This window comes from Ursus arctos, unplaced genomic scaffold (genome assembly GCF_023065955.2).
Source record: "Ursus arctos isolate Adak ecotype North America unplaced genomic scaffold, UrsArc2.0 scaffold_8, whole genome shotgun sequence".
Taxonomy (NCBI): domain Eukaryota; kingdom Metazoa; phylum Chordata; class Mammalia; order Carnivora; family Ursidae; genus Ursus; species Ursus arctos.
Genome location: NW_026623100.1, coordinates 53,764,781 through 53,781,105, shown reverse-complemented (window position 1 = coordinate 53,781,105; position 16,325 = coordinate 53,764,781).

Here is a 16,325-nt window from a genome sequence, read left to right as displayed (position 1 = left end):
CCTCTCTCACTGGCTGTCTCTATCTCTGTCAAATAAATAAATAAAATCTTTAAAATAAAATAAATAAAGGTGATGGGGGCATAGAGCCAGTTATGGCCACAATGTGGAAGAATCAACCAAGTAACTGTTTTTAAAATATCTAGTTATTCTTTTTGTCATCATATACACAAACCTATTTCCCAAACATGTTTAATTCTACATTTCTTTCTTGACAAATTTTATACTATTATTCTGTTTTCAAACAATTTTTTTTACTGAAGTATAAGTGACATACAATATTAGTTTCAAGTGTCTAACATAGTGGCTTGATACTTATATACATTACAAAATGATCACCAAGATACGTCTAGTTACCTCCATTACCTCTGTGTCTTATTTATTTTATAAGTGGAAGACTGTACCTCTTTATCTCCTTCACCTATTTTGTCTATCCTTCTACCTCCCTCCGTTGCGGCAACCATCAGCTTTCCAACAACACAATTTAAAACGTCATTTACGCAAATAATGAATCATGGAACATCACATCAAAAACTAAGGATGTACTGTATGGTGACTAACATAACCAAAAATTATTTTTAAAAAAATATGTCATTTCTGGGGGCGCCTGGGTGGCTCAGTCAGTTAAGAGGCTGCCTTCAGCTCAGGTCATGATCTCAGGGTCCTGGGATCAAGCCCTGTCAGCAGGGAGCCTACTTCTCCCACTGCCTGCTGCTCCCTTTGCCTGCTGCTCCCCTTCTTGTGCCCTCTCTCTCCGTGTCTCAAATAAAAAAAATAAAAAAAATAAAATGTCATTTCTGTTTTCCTCACTTCGGCTTTCCATCAAGGTATTTCTCTGTTCTTACCCACATACTTGATTGTAATTGGGAGTGTAAAATAAAACAGTTTTTAAAACAATAAGGCTTTCATAAAATACGAATTGGTGGTGGAAGACAAGAATATGTGAGAATCTTATGTTGCTGCTGAATTTCCAAGGAGCTGCAGAGGTCTGAGTGGGTGGGTGTGACATTTTTAAAGTGATTAAATACTATGAATGTCCTTGTGAGTTTCATACACTAAATGATATCATTGTATAAATGAACGTTCTATCGTAGGGTTATTCTTTTGGTTTGCTGACCTTTTGAAGAAGTGGGAACAGAACTGCAAGTCATTCAGCTTACGTGACTTATATACAGTTCTGGTTTCTTGAATTGTAGAAGTTATTAAGGCAAAAGTGACCCTTGCATTTTCATTTACCTGATGAGTTTTCAAAGCAGTTTGTTTCGTTTCAGGGAAATATATCTGAGTATGTGCAATATGCTTCCCCACGGGTTAGGAATATCTGCTCTATGCAGTGCATGACCTGCCCTCATGTATATATTCAAGAATATGTGATCTCTTTATCTCTCCATTATATCAAAGCACAGAACTCATCTCCAGTTGGCACTGCTTTTGAAAAACCTTGTCTTAATATTTCCAAACTAGAGCTCATGTTAACGAACTTCGCATATTGCAGAGGGGTATAAAGAACAGAGATGGAGTCCCTGTGGAAAGCCGACCACATGAAAGCAGAGGCTGAATAGGGAAGCTGGAGGCTTTATTATGATCATGATTCAATGCAGTTTAAATACGGTAAACTTAAGTGATATTGCAATTAAGTAAAAAATGGAAAGACAGCCAAGCCCTCCTTTCAACCTTAAGCCTCTCACTGAATATTTGAGTTCATATAAATTTGAGCACTGTGCATACTTAGGTATAAATTCCAGCAGAGAGAGAATTAAAGCAGCTTTCTTTCACTTGGAAGTAAGTTAGAGGGCTGAAAGGCCCTGATCAAGCAACATTCTGGTTCTAATTTTCCCTCAACACTCACCTCCCCAACCTCCTTTTTTAGGTCTTCTAATAACTGTTCTTCATTGATTCTGTTGATACTATGATCTGTTATTGGCTGTTTGTTTATATGTGATGTAGGTCTCTGCTACTAAAGGAAATGTCAAAAAGAGGGAGCATGCTAAAGGGCAGCATTGTGGGTGAGAATGGATCTCACAAACGTGTGTGTGTGTGTGTTTAAGAACATGAGTTGCGAGAGATGGTCAAGATGTGTGAGGGGAACCAAATGGGACAGGGGCCGAAACAGGAAAGCTGAGCAAAGTTAGGATTCTGTGGGGCATCTTAACCAGCAAATGAGACCATGGATGTGAGAAGACTGGGAAACGAAAAGGATATACTTGCTTCCTGATAGAAACAAAACAAAGCAAAACAAACATAAAAAAACATGCAAGATGGTGGTGTTAAGCATTATTATTTAATAGGACTCATACCACAACGGAAGACTCTTGCCATAGTACACAGTTTGAAAATTTCGTAGTAAACATCTAGACTAAAAAATGAATGAAAACAGGGCATTTGTAAAGGGAGGATTCCATGTAACGTGGAAAATGCAGGCATCACAGACCATGAATGTATCATACGTGAGATCTTCTTACCCACTTTTTGATGGGAACAAGTAATTCCTGTGTCTGTAGGTACACGTTGATAATATACTTGGCCAATAAAGATGTATCAGTAACAGAAATTACATATTGATGGGAACAAATAATTCTTGTCAATAATTTATATATATGTGTCTGTATGTCAAAATTATATCTCTCTGTAGGCAATTATTCAAATGTGTATACTTTAAGATTGAATGAATACATATTAATTTAAATATTAAAACTAGAAAACTGATTAGCTCTGTTTTTTAGAAAGATTTATTTATGTATTTTAGAGGGGGTGCTGAGGCAGAGGGAGAGGGAGAGAGGAAGTCTCAAGCAGACTCCCTGCTGAGAGCTAAGCCTGAGGCAATGTTCCATCTCAGAACTCTGAGATCATGACCTGAGCCGAAACCAAGAGTCAGACACTCAGATCCTGTGCCACCCAGGCACCCCCTTATTTTTTTAAAAGTAGGCTCCGTGCTCAGTGTGGAACCCAATGGGGGGCTTGAACTCTCAACCCTGAAATCAAGACCTGAGCTGAGATCAAGAATTGGGACACTTAACTGACTGTAATTAGCTCTAATTTCAATTGCTATTTTATATCAGAATCTTAGAGCCTAACATATGCAAAGATTTTTTTCCCAGATAATGTTTGCTCTAATTTATCATTACTCCTTTATCCATTTCTCTCATGACTAAATAAAAAGGCATTCTCTTGCAAAGTGAGAGGTGGGAGCCAGGCAGTGGATGGATGGAAACTAAAATGAACATTATGGAGCTGGAATTCATGGTCTGGGCATCACAGGGGGGTAGTCAAGTCATTAACTAGTGACTGAAGTATGTGTCACACAAGGAATCTTCTCTGGTTTAGAAATCTGATATATACAGTTGCTAAAACAAAATTATTAATTAGTAGTTACAAGACTGATTTTAGAAACCTAATAAACTATGAAAGAACTTAGAGTATAATTTCAGAAGTTTAGCCAGGATGCAGTATTGTGTTTAAAGTAATGGCTTTTTGGTATTATGGCCAATTGAATTATCTTGTGGCAACTGATTTAACTCTTTATGGACTTTCAGGGAAAAGAAATGCTGCAGGATAGAGACTATATTTTGCAAAGATCATCTGGTCAGTTTGTTTGATATGTTGATTGGTATATGGCTGCTTAATATATTGAAAGTCACCTGAGTTTGCATATTTGCCTTTATTGTGGAGTCTTCTAGAATGTGTATTAGATCAACTGAATGATGTACTTGGTAAATCCTTGCATTATTCAATTAAGTATTCCCCCACATCTCTGTGTTTGTAATTAGCCACGAAAATTAAAATAAAGTGTCTTTCACACAAAATAAATAAAAAAAATATTTTCATAACACTTTCTTATAAACTGAGCAACTTTCTCAGAAAGAGAGGCTTTAAAAGTGTAATAAATTAAAGCAGGTGTTAAAAAGATCTCACTGCAAAAGATCTTACAGATCTTTTAGCCTAGCCTGCCTCCCTGGCTGATGAAGAATCACAATCTAGAGATAAACAATGACTCGACAAAAACAGAACTCAGTCTTCTAACTTGCAGAGCAATTTCCTTTTGCATTTCACATGCTACCTGACAATCACAGATATTCTGAGACTTCTCCTGAATCCCCACCTCTGGAGCTGAGAGCCATCGGTGGACATCCATGAGGCACGGCATCCCGCTTCATCATACACAACACTTTCTACGCCGGGCAAAACACAACAACAGGACTTGAAGTTAGCTGATAGTATACTGTCTTCTTATTGAAAAGTTAAAATTTAATTTGAAATAAGTAGGAACTAGAGAGAGGGCAAAGGCATTCCAATTTAGCGTTGCTTAGCTTAAATAGACTACTCTTCGTGTCAAGTAATTTAGTTAGTTCAGCTATTTTAAAATATCAATAAATCAGCTAAAAGCTTTACTGGCTGTTAGCAGATAAAAGCTATCAAAGCCTCAACTAAAAGAGAAAATCAAGGAAGGACTGGCACAATACAGAATTATATTCAGCTAGAAAGCAGTTGATAATAAAGACAAGTTAGACAGGCACTTATTAAAATGCACACTTTATTATTTTTCCTTAAATTCTCATGGCAACTCTAGTTGCTATCCCATTCAATTTTTAGAGTCTAATTTACTGACAACTGTTGCTGTTCACATAACTTCTTAAGGGGAAAAATATATAGTTCTTACTAAGTGGCCAGTATTTTATGAGGCCAGTGAATTGCCAAGTTCATATTACTTACCAAGGCAACAGCATCATTATGGAAGCAATAGAAAAAGGAATAAAAAAGAATATAGTTTAACAAATGTCTACTATGGGTCAAGAGCATGACATGCATTGCAGTTAAATATCAGGTAAGAATAATTTCTAGGTAATTTTCTCAAGGTTTGTAAGTAATAGGATTCAAACTCAGGTCTTCCTGTCTTACAAACCCAGGTTCTTGGAATCATGTAAATCTAGAGATTTATGCAAAGTTTCAGAGAAGTTATTATCAGACCTGTAGACATCTAATTGCTATTTCCTATGGTGTTGCAATTCATTTAAAAAGTTTCATCTGGATTAATTTGGGGCTCTCTCTTTTTTTTTTTTTAAGTCTAAATCCATGCCAGAACAATAAGGGCAAATTTATATAATTAATTTAATTAACTCTTACCTGGCAATTACTGTGTATCAGTAACTGTTTTAAATACTTCGGGAATATTCATTCCTGTAATCCTCATAGCACTCCCATGAGGCATACGTTATTATTATCTTTATTTGACTGAGGAGGAACAAGCAAAGAGAAGCTTAGTGCTTTATCTGAATTTACACAGCAGGTAAATGGCAGATCTGAGTGTTGAACCTAGGCAGTATGGTTGAAACTCACTGTTATTTATCACTCACTAAGCTGCCTTATGAACTCCCCCAGTGATTTTAAATGGTGAAGCTCAAAGGTCACCAAATATCTACTTTCCTTAACAGCTTTCTCTGGTGGCTGAAATTATCCTTTGCCACGTATCTGGCTTAAGATATTGAAAGTGACTGATGGCCACACTTACCTACCATTGTGTCATTTCCCAAATTCATTCTGAAGAACTCTAGTCCCCAAAGATGTGCAGCAAATTAAAATTTTCTGTTACGCCAGTGTGGGAAATGCTACCAAATATACCCCCCCGACTTGAAAATTCAGAATGTAAAAGTCCTGCAATAAAGAAAACTCTTTTTACTTCGTTTAATCCAGAGTCTTCCAAGAGTAGTTGAATATGAAAATATTAAAAACATTTAGAACCCAGAAGGACATGTGGGCAATTCTCATGATGGTAAGAACTCAGGATCAGGGTCAAACAGTGTAGATTCAATCCTGAATATTTAGAGAAAAAAGCCAACAACCTTGTAAAGCCTCCATTTTCTCATTTGTAAAATGGGAATCAAAGCAACCTCTTCCTGAGAAGGTTGTTGGTGTCATAACACAACTCGGGTATTCGGGAATCTTACGACACAAGCAGCCTACTACAAAAAAGTTCACAGACTGGGTTTCAGCTGTTTAAATTCCAACAATAGATGATTTTTAATATTTCTAATCCTCCCCCAACATGCATGCCAAAAAGCAAAATTCCCTCTCATCTTCCAGAAACTTTAGCAAGTCCCAACACTTCCTCAGCTTCAGAATTCAAAGAATCCATTTGACTTAGTGGTTGCTGTTGATTTGAGAACTGAAAATCCACCTACATGCCATGGAATAGTGCGCAGGTCTGAACAGTAATTGAACATAATTTCTTTGAGGAAATTGTGCCAAACATCAAAAGCTCCAACTTTATTTTTAAATCCCTGTGTTCTCTTCTCAGAAAGCATCAACATTATTCTCCTCAGCACTCATTTCTGCTCTTGACACCTCTTGTTTAAATTCTAAGCCTACCAGGTCACCTTGAGAACTGTTCACCAACAGAGACTTTTTTTTTCCCAGAGAAATTTATCCCATGGTGACAGAAAATGCCACTATCCTCAAAGCCAAATTCTTTAAACAAAACAAAACAAAGAAATCTTTGTGATTTCTTCTCTTGCTGTGCTTCTGATGGACTTGGTCTCCAGACACCAAACTGTTTTTCTTCTTCTTTTCATCCTCTTTTTACTACACTGCACATATCACTAAATTCACTACCGTGAAAGATAGGACAAAAGTCATGCTTTTCCCAAGCGAATTTCCAAGCAGCCACAGAAACTTTGGGCAAAAGAATATTTTCTTGATTCATCATCTAGCTCTGAATCATAAATCAAATGTATGCAGTGAGCCAATATACCCTACAACCAAAGCAACTAGAAAATACTGTGATACGGATGGTATGGCGGGAAGGGGAAGCAGTGCTTGATTTATGGTCTTGGATTCAACACCAGATGAGAAGCACACCCTCCCAAATGTTCCCAATCGCTGCTTTTCTTTTCTTCCCCTTGTCCTTTCCACCAAGTAGAGAGGTGACAGAAGGACTTTCTCAGGGACTGACCATAAATGTGGAGGCTATAAGAGCCTCTAATCCTCTGCCTTTCCTGTCTCATGTAGTATGCATTCCTTACCTCTAGCTCCAGCTCAAACCTCTGCTGAGGCAAATAATACTCACAGGGAATGTTTTATACCTGTACATTTCCAACTAGGTATTATGTGCGTGTTGCGGAGCAGACAGAGACTCTCCAGCATATTATACTGCCTTGGGTGAATAATTTTACTCTAAGATTTGAGAAGAAATAAGCAATGACTTTTACGTAATAAGCAAACATGTTCATAATGAAGTAGCCTAAAATTCTGGTGGCGAAGACAAAACTTCCTGATGGTTCATGCTTATAGAGGTCTAGTAAGAGTCAATGCCAGGTATGGTTAAAAGTTCAGACTCTGATGTCAGACCAGTCTCCTCCTACTTGGTAGCTGTTTCATCTTGGGCAAGTTGTTGAGTCTCTCCAAGCTTCTTTTATTCCCTACATGTAAGGTGCAAATAAAAGGAATACCCACTTCCTGAAAGTTCTGTCAGGATTGAATGAGATGAAGCCTTGCTTACAGTAAGCATGCGATAAAATTTAATTAATATTATCACTTTCTCTCAGACTTCTGTTCTTACATGATTTCTCTCCTCCAATCTTTAGGTTGCTTTTATTTATTTAGGTGGAAAGTTAAACTCTGTTCATTGGTTGACTTTTTGAAAATGTAGAACCTAGGTATAAGGTTCAAAAAGCCATTGAGAATGTTAACTTCTTCTATTAAATCTGATCATCATTTAAAGCTAAGTACTGAATATAAAAGTTGGGAAAATATGATAAAAACAGACAAAAGAGGGGCCCCCTCAGTGGCTCAGTTGGTTAAGCATCTGCCTTCGGCTCAGGTCATGATCCCAGGGTCCTGGGATTGAGCCCTGCGTCAGGCTCCCTGCTCAGTGGGGAGTCTGCTTCTCCCTCTGCCTCTGCTGCTCCCCCTGCCTGTGTTCTCTTTCACTCTCTACAAATAAATAAAATCTTAAAAAAAAAAACAAAACAGGCAAAAGAAGAGGACACTTCGCGCTGTGATTAGTAATTATAACTTATATGTGTGTTGCTAAAGAAATCTTAAATTCGTTAATGAAACTTAACACTCTTTTTTTTGCATGAATCGAACTTTTATAAATTGTATGCAAAGCAAGTATGCATCTATTATATTTTTATTTTAAACTTCCAGCTCCCAAATTACAATGCTCCAGGTGAAACAAAAACAAGAAAACAAAACCTAGGCCTGTAATGAAACAAAGGTCTCTTTGTTGCACTCATTATGTAATCCTTGGGCAACTTACATGCGTTTTTTCTATTTCTCCTATGTGAAATGGGCATCGCCCATCTGCCTCACAGAACTATTTTGTGGTTTCAATGCAATGTTATAAGTAAAGCATCTCTATGTATTTATTCAGCAACTATTTGCCGACCACATACACTATAGAAGGTACTGCATAAGGTACTGAGAATGAAGTGATGTACACAATATCTATTGTACATCCCAGCCCTTGGAACTTACTTCTAGTTGGAAGAGACCTATGAATTGGAAAGTGCAATGGAGGAGACATGCAGGGATCCATTAAATCCTCTCTCAAGGGCCCAACATGAACTGGGGCTCAGAAATCTGCTCCGAGCAAGGGGTATTCCAGTGGGGGCCGACCTCAGGAAGCATGTCAATTTGCCTTACCACGTTCAGCAAAGAAGTTAACAAATGAGTGTGTAGATGGTAAGTGGGAAAAGGAGGCACCTGAAGAAAAGAGGAGACCCCAGGCCAAGTGAAAAGCATATGTAAAGGAGCATGGAGCGTGTACACTCTAGGTCTTAGTATTTGTAAGGAATAGAGAGGTGGACGGAAGGACAGCCTTTAGAATCATTTATTGGGATAGAGATTCTCAAGGAGGAACAGGTACAGATTTCCAGTCTTACTAAACTATGTACAAAAGTTCCTCAACATTAGTCCTTTTCCTGGTTTCCACCTGTTCCGCTAGTCCTTGGGGGTAAAGATCCCAAGGGTTAGCAAATGGATCCTGCTAGGCATATCATTTTATGCTATTATTCTTTATAGAATGTACAGAGGCTAACCTGTTATGTCAAGGCAGCTTGTAAAGAAGATTTTCACAAAAATTTTATGTATTTAATAATACTAATAATAACAATGCATTTTGTTTATAGCACTAATTTACCTTAAAGTACTATCTCATATTCATTATCTTAACTATCTTCACAGCTTCTCCTAAGTTTTACAAGATTTGTTTTTGGATGAGGCAGCTGAGTCACAGGCCTGGAAGCCTCTGCTTCCTCTCTTTTAAAATCCAACATAAACAAAACACTTTTTTTTAAAGATTTTATTTATTTATTTGACAGAGAGAGACAGCCAGCAAGAGAGGAAACACAAGCAGGGGGGGTACAAGAGGAAGAAGCAGGCTCCCAGTGGAGGAGCCTGATGTGGGGCTCGATCCCAGAACGCCGGGATCACGCCCTGAGCCGAAGGCAGACGCCTAACGACTGAGCCACCCAGGCGCCCCTAAACAAAACACTTTTAAAGAATTAATGGTGGAGAAGCTTTGCACTCTGTTTCTCTCTTTTCTCCCTCCCAATTCTCCCTCCCTGTCTCTCTCTCCCTTTCCCCTCTTGCTCTCTCTTTCCCTCTTGTGTGTGTGTGTGTGTGTGTGTGTGTGTTGAGAATGGATGAAATGCATTGCCAGTCTAGGTATTACCAACACCATTACAAATGGGAACAACTTACACTCGTAGTTAGTTTTCAAATTACTTTGAAATGCATTATCATGTCTGATGTGCCCAATAAATGTCAAATGTCTCATATCTCATCTGGAGTCAAACAACTAAAGAGGAGTAGACCAAGAACAGGAATCAAGATCACCGAATATCTTTGGGGACAACCATGGAAGTATTCAGCCCCTTCTTTTATAAGATAAACAAGCAGAGAAACACAGTAATGTGAAGTGGGAAAGTGTCTGTAGAGCAGACAGTATGTCTCCTAATGTTCCAGAAGGAAATAATGGCTGTTGCCACAGTGGGCGATGATACACGTGTGTGGTTCTCGTGGCGGCCAAAATGACCACGGGCTAGGAAAAGGGTAGAAATAAAACCAGAGGACAATCTCAAAGGTGCTTTTAACTACTCAGAAATGTAAATCATGCCTCTTTTAATACTGCTACACTTTAGGTTGTTTCAAAAATCTAAACTAAATGCAATCTCTTGTACCTTGTTAATATTTTTTTATCTGTTTATAGGTTTATTAGAAATGCCTGGAACTGTTGTTGATGCCTGATAAATTCTTAAACTAAGGGAACCATGAAGTCAAGGTCTATTAAAATACTCTAAGGAAACCCTTGTGCCTAAGAAATTTACATTCCAACGTGCTGATCACATTCTTTTTCTTAATGAAGGAACATTTCCACACAAGGGTTCCCATAAGAATAGCACTAGAAATTTTTTCCTGGTGGGCCAGAACTCTTGAAGCTGGTGGGATGTAAAGCATCAGCTGGTATCAGCATATAATAGAGTCCACTCTTTATTATTCTTTCTAATGGAGGATAGAAGAGACAATACAGAACACAGGATATTAAAAGCATATACATTTTATGCTGAAATAGTTTTGAATTGGTACCAAATTCAAGAGCCCTGAATCAAATAAAGAGAGCTCAGTGTAAAGGTCTCGTTCACTTGAATATATCTTTATCTCGTTTCTTTGTTTATTGTCTGTTTTCTTATACTTGGGGCTAAAATGGTTTACTTTTTCTCAACACTATAGGAAAAAAATAACATGAATGATCTCTCTTCCCTCCTTCACCCACTTCCTCTTTTCAGGTACTTGTTCACATTTTCTTTAAGGCTAAAATATGACTGTTCTATCCTAAAATGCATCTTTGTCAACAGTTATTGGAGCAAATAACATATTTGCTTTTGCCAGGGCATTATCTTCTACCTAACACTTCAGTAATACTTCATACTTTAATTTTATGCTGACAACTGGAAAGCATTTGCCCATGTATCACCTCAGACAATCCTCGCAGCAATGTAAGAATAGGATGTGCAAGCCTTGTCTGTTGTTTCACTAAAATTTTGAGACTCGGAAACGACAGGAGCCAGGGCCACACTCACCCAACCAGCAAAATTCAAAGGCTCTAACTTCTAGTTTACTGCCCATGTTTCTTTCCTCCAAATCTGTTATCTGCTACTCAAGACATTTTCCAGTCTAGTCAAAACTTAGTGTTTTACCTTTCTCAACGCCCTTTGAACCATCCAATTCAAGAGCCTTCCTAACCCACAGACATCTCTTGTCTCACCTGTGGTTACCTGCACCTGGGAGGTTTTCTTCCAGGCTCCAGGCCCAGGCACATCTCCCTTGGCCTTCCATGCCCAGCTGTTACCAGGACCCTACCTGCCACAGTGCCTCCAGAGACATGCCTCAGCAACAGATTTCTCTCTTCTCTGCACTTCCATTTTGCACTATTTGTACAGCTCATTCCTTGTTTAGTCGACACTTCCTTTTAGAGTTCTCATTTTGTAACAGCTTATGATATTTATTTGTGTATGTATGTCCAAATATAGAGAACATTTCCACCCCAAACATTACACCTTCCTTTGCTGAAAAGAATATGTAGAATACATATTCTTTTTAACACAGTCATTATTCCATGGTAACTGATTCTCAACACGTATATAAAGCGTGAATGCAAATGTCCACAAAACAGGCAAACAAAACTCAAAATCAGGATTTGCTGTAGATAACTTGATTATATCCTGGCAAATCAACTGATATTCCTGATTTACTAGCATATTTTATACTAGTAAAGCCAAATACATACAGTTGTCCCAATTCATAGGTAATTTGGGAAATCCGTTTCATAAAAGGTGCTTTGAATAGGCATTGAGATATAGAAGTACAGTTATCAAGAATCTTTTTCCATAAAAATGACCCCTTAAACATTAAGAGTTGTGGTGGACAAAATAATGCCACCCCCCGCAAAAGATGACTTAATATTTCAGTTGCTCCTTAAACGTGTAAAATCAGAGGGAACTTAAAAGACTTAACGATTTCAAGATTAAATTCATTATCACTGAATAACACTCATAACTAAACTATGATTTGGATTCACTTGGCTTACATTTATCTCAACAGCTTAGTGAAACAAAAGGTAACTCTCTTTGTTACTGATTATGTACAATGATTAGGTGCTCATGGACTTAGAGGCAATTATGTTTGGTATTTCCCATTGGTTTCTTTCCCCATAGCTACTATTATTATACGAGTTCTGTTAGAGCTGATAAGAAAATGCCTAATTAATGACTGGCCTTCCATTTTCCTTGCGTGACTTCATGGTCATCAAATTCTCTCAGGGAATCGACATAGTGATAAAACTCCAAGCAAAACAAAACAAAGTGGAAACATTTGATAGGTCAGTCCCCAGTGACAATTTATCCTTATAATTGAAGCAAGTTCTCCTCTCTTCTCAAAAGATACATAATCCAATCTGCAATCATTATCTCTGCTAAACATCAGCCCTTCTCAGTTGGGTTAAATAAATTTGGTACATTTTAAACAATTCAGCCACATAGAAATGGAATTATAGATGTGGATATGTTGATATGACATGGATAAATGTATTTGGTAGATTGTTAAGTAACAAAAAGCCCATTGCAAACTGATTTATATGGCAGCAGTTCCTAATCTCTCTAGTTTCAAGACTTTTTACATGGAGGGCACCAGAGATATTTTGTGTATATGGATTATGTCTATTCAGTTATTAGAAATTAAACTAAGACATATTTAATATATTTATTAACTCATCTATAACAATAAAGTTGTGTTAATAACATTTTATAAAAATAATTCTATTTTTATAAATTAAATTGTAACTTTAATCTATAAAATTTATTAAATTAGTAAGAATAGTGGCATTGTTTTGCATTGTGCAAATGTCTTTAATGTCTTGCTTCATAGAGGGTTGCTGGATTCTCTTATTTGCCTCTGACTTCTGGCCTCAGGAAGTTCACTTTACATTTGTGAGAGAATGAGAGTAAAGAAGGCAAATAATGTCTTCATATTGTGATGATATAGTTCTGATGTCACAAACTCCATGAGAAGATCAAGAAGACTCCAGAGGTCCCTGGACCATACTTTGAGACTTGAGGGCTGTATGTGTCTGTATATTTATCTCTGTATCTGTCTATCTATCTGTCCTCTATTTCCTTAGAAAGAGATTTGGAAGAATTTTCATTCCTTCAAATACTGCCACTACTACTATCACCATATAGTTATAATATTATTCATAGTTAATATTTTGAGTGCTTACTATGTTTCAGGCATTGGGATTAACACTTAAAAGTATTATATTGTTCAGTCTTCACAAAAGCCTTACAAGGAACATACTTTTATTACAGGTGAGGAAACCCATTTTACAGGTGATGAAACAGATGAGAATAAGTACCCTGTCATTTAGCAAGTGGCAGAATACAGGATTTTACTTCAGTATCTCTCTAGAACCCATGCTATATATTACCATTATAAATCTAAAAGAAAATTAGTTACAGAGCATTAAAGTGTGTGTGTGTGTGTGTGTGTGTGTGTGTGCACGTGCGTGTTCCTCCATACTTTTGAGTCTTTGTCTTTTTGCAAAGATGAGCCCTGTAAGGGCATAAAAAAAGTCCCATAATTGATAATATTACAAATTGTAATCAAGTCAAAATTAGTGTTTTTTCTTGATAATTTGTTTTTCTTTCCATTGATATGAAAATATTATTTCCCACTGATACCATGAGTTGAAAAGCTTTATATTTTAAGAACATAAAACTATGAGTTAAGTATTTCATTTTCTTTTAGAAGAAAGAATTTTTAAACTCTTAGAACACCAAAGAATGTATTTTTTATGATTTATTGTAAATAAGTTATTCATGGCTATCTTTCCAGTAAGACTTCTGGCTTATGGAATATCTATTTATTTCTCATTTCTTTATTTTTCTAGGTAATTGGTCAAATCAATAATCAATGTTTCAATCATTTAGAATAAGTTGTTTTAGATTTTTTAGTCCATCCACATAAACCATCAAATAAAGATGGAAGTAATTAGTTTTACAATAAACATTAAAAAAACAGATTTGACTTAAAATCAGTCCTAAATCTAGGGTCTAAATCAGCAGTTCATGTATCCCCAATAAATGGTATGTATTCTGATGTATACGTGCCTTTCTCTGGGAAATAGACATATAAATTGTATCAGGTTTACAAAGGGGTCAGTGAGCCAGAAAGGTTAAAAATCACTCCCTTGATAAAAATTCAATGCCTCATGAAAAGAAGTATATCTACATTACTTTAAGTTGTGTACTTTTACTTAATTTCTGTCATTATCAAGGCTAAGTTAAAAAATACTTTCACAAATAATTATATTTTAAATAGCTAACCTCTCACATATATACAGAATCATCCATTATAGCAGGTTATCAAAATTTTTAAAAATCCAGAGGAAATAATAAAAAGAAAATAATCTAAACAGCTAATTAAAAAAAACAAAAAAAACAAAACCCTTGAATTGACAGCTAAGACTATAAAGACATTTGAGATAAAGTTCTATTTTAATTTGAAATAAATAATATTTCCCACCATGTATTAAAATTCTGTAACATGACACTTTTTTCAAATCTGCAAGGTGAAGTTGGGGATAAATCATCCCTTTTTTATGATCCAGTTTAACCTTTGGGATAACGAGTAAAACACTTGCCTGTTTTTTAAAGGACTGTTTAAGAAAGAAGAATGTAAAATATAGAAACCTCCCATTTCAGCCTCCTTTTAACTAATATCTGCCACCTCTATTTCCATTAATTACTTCACCTTCATTATTCACAGAGGCAAAGATTCCCGATAATAATCTCCCTTCAGCTCCCTTGTATTCCTTCTCTGCCACCCCCTTAACTGACGGTACTATCAATACTCAATTATCAATTTGGAGTATCGATACTCCAAATTACAGTGAAGGGGATGAGGAATACAAGAATATGGCTTGGAGATTTACAAATACATTATCTTCTCCAAAAGAACCTAGAGTTAGACAAAATGCATCCAGGTAACTTACGCATCCATGTAACTTTCCTGTCTCAAATTACTATTTAGATGTACCGCTCTATCATTCAACTTCAGGACCCATGTCCCAGTCATGAAGACAATGACTTCAATTTGCAAATTCTCACTGAAATTTACCTCAAAAGTAATTCAAGGCTAATGAGGCTACAAACTTTATCATCTCATTTTGTTGTTTTCAATGAAACGTCCCTTGTAAGATTGTTAAAGATTAATAGTGGTAATAACCCAGATTGCAAATATTATTGAATTGCCTTTCATTGTTAAATGTTATAGAAATGGTATTTCATGAATCTTTACACTTAAAGAAAATGTAGAATCATTGACATTTATGCCTGCATCCAATTTCTTTCACATACTGAAGATGCTGTTATAAAAATAAGATACTATCAATTATATTTTTTCTTACAATTACATTTCTAAAAAGAATAATGCAATATACATCAATAGATAATTTAGCCTCGTCAATCCAAAAAACAGATGTGTTAAGGTTTTTGCATACCACCAATAGAACTTGAACTTGTACAATTACTCTCAAGTCCAGGGATGGGGCTGGCATCAAGGACCCCAGGACCTTGAATGGTGCCATTAGTAATCCTTCCTTTTCAGACTCTTGTTTCCCTATTTGTGCATTTCTCTCCTATTTCCAGGATAAGGAATGACGAGGGCGGGGTGTGCCTGCTGATAGATCCAGGCTTACAAAACTCAATGTTTATTGTCCTTAAAGGGAGAGAGCGCTTCTCTCACCCACGTTCCATATATAAAGGACTGTGGTAGTCGCTCAAGAGTCTTACGGACTTTGCTGGAAAATTACTGTAGCCAGAGGGATAACATTATGACTGGCAGCCTACCAAATCCATATGGGTTGCAGGAGGCCATGCTGGTCTGGCATAAACAACAGATTCTGCTACAAGGGCCTTGTATTGAAACTGCGCCTTGCTCAGAGACAAGCTTTATCTTGTTCAGGCTTTCTTGTAGCTTCTTAGACATCAGCAATATATTCTTTCCCACCCACTCTTTTCCCTCTAATTGTATAAAGCCAATTGTGTTACATTGAAAAGACTTTTGAAACTGGTTCTCCATATAATCTGTACTTTCATTATAAACTTCTTTCTCCTCCTTCAAGTCTCATAAATGGACAAAAAGCAAAAACAACAACAACAAAAAACCAAAACAGAACCCCGAAACAAAGCAAAACACCTTCACAAACCAACACCTACTTCTTTTTCTAAGTTTGTTGTAATTTGTAACAATTGTGTAGGGATTACTGTAAGGAA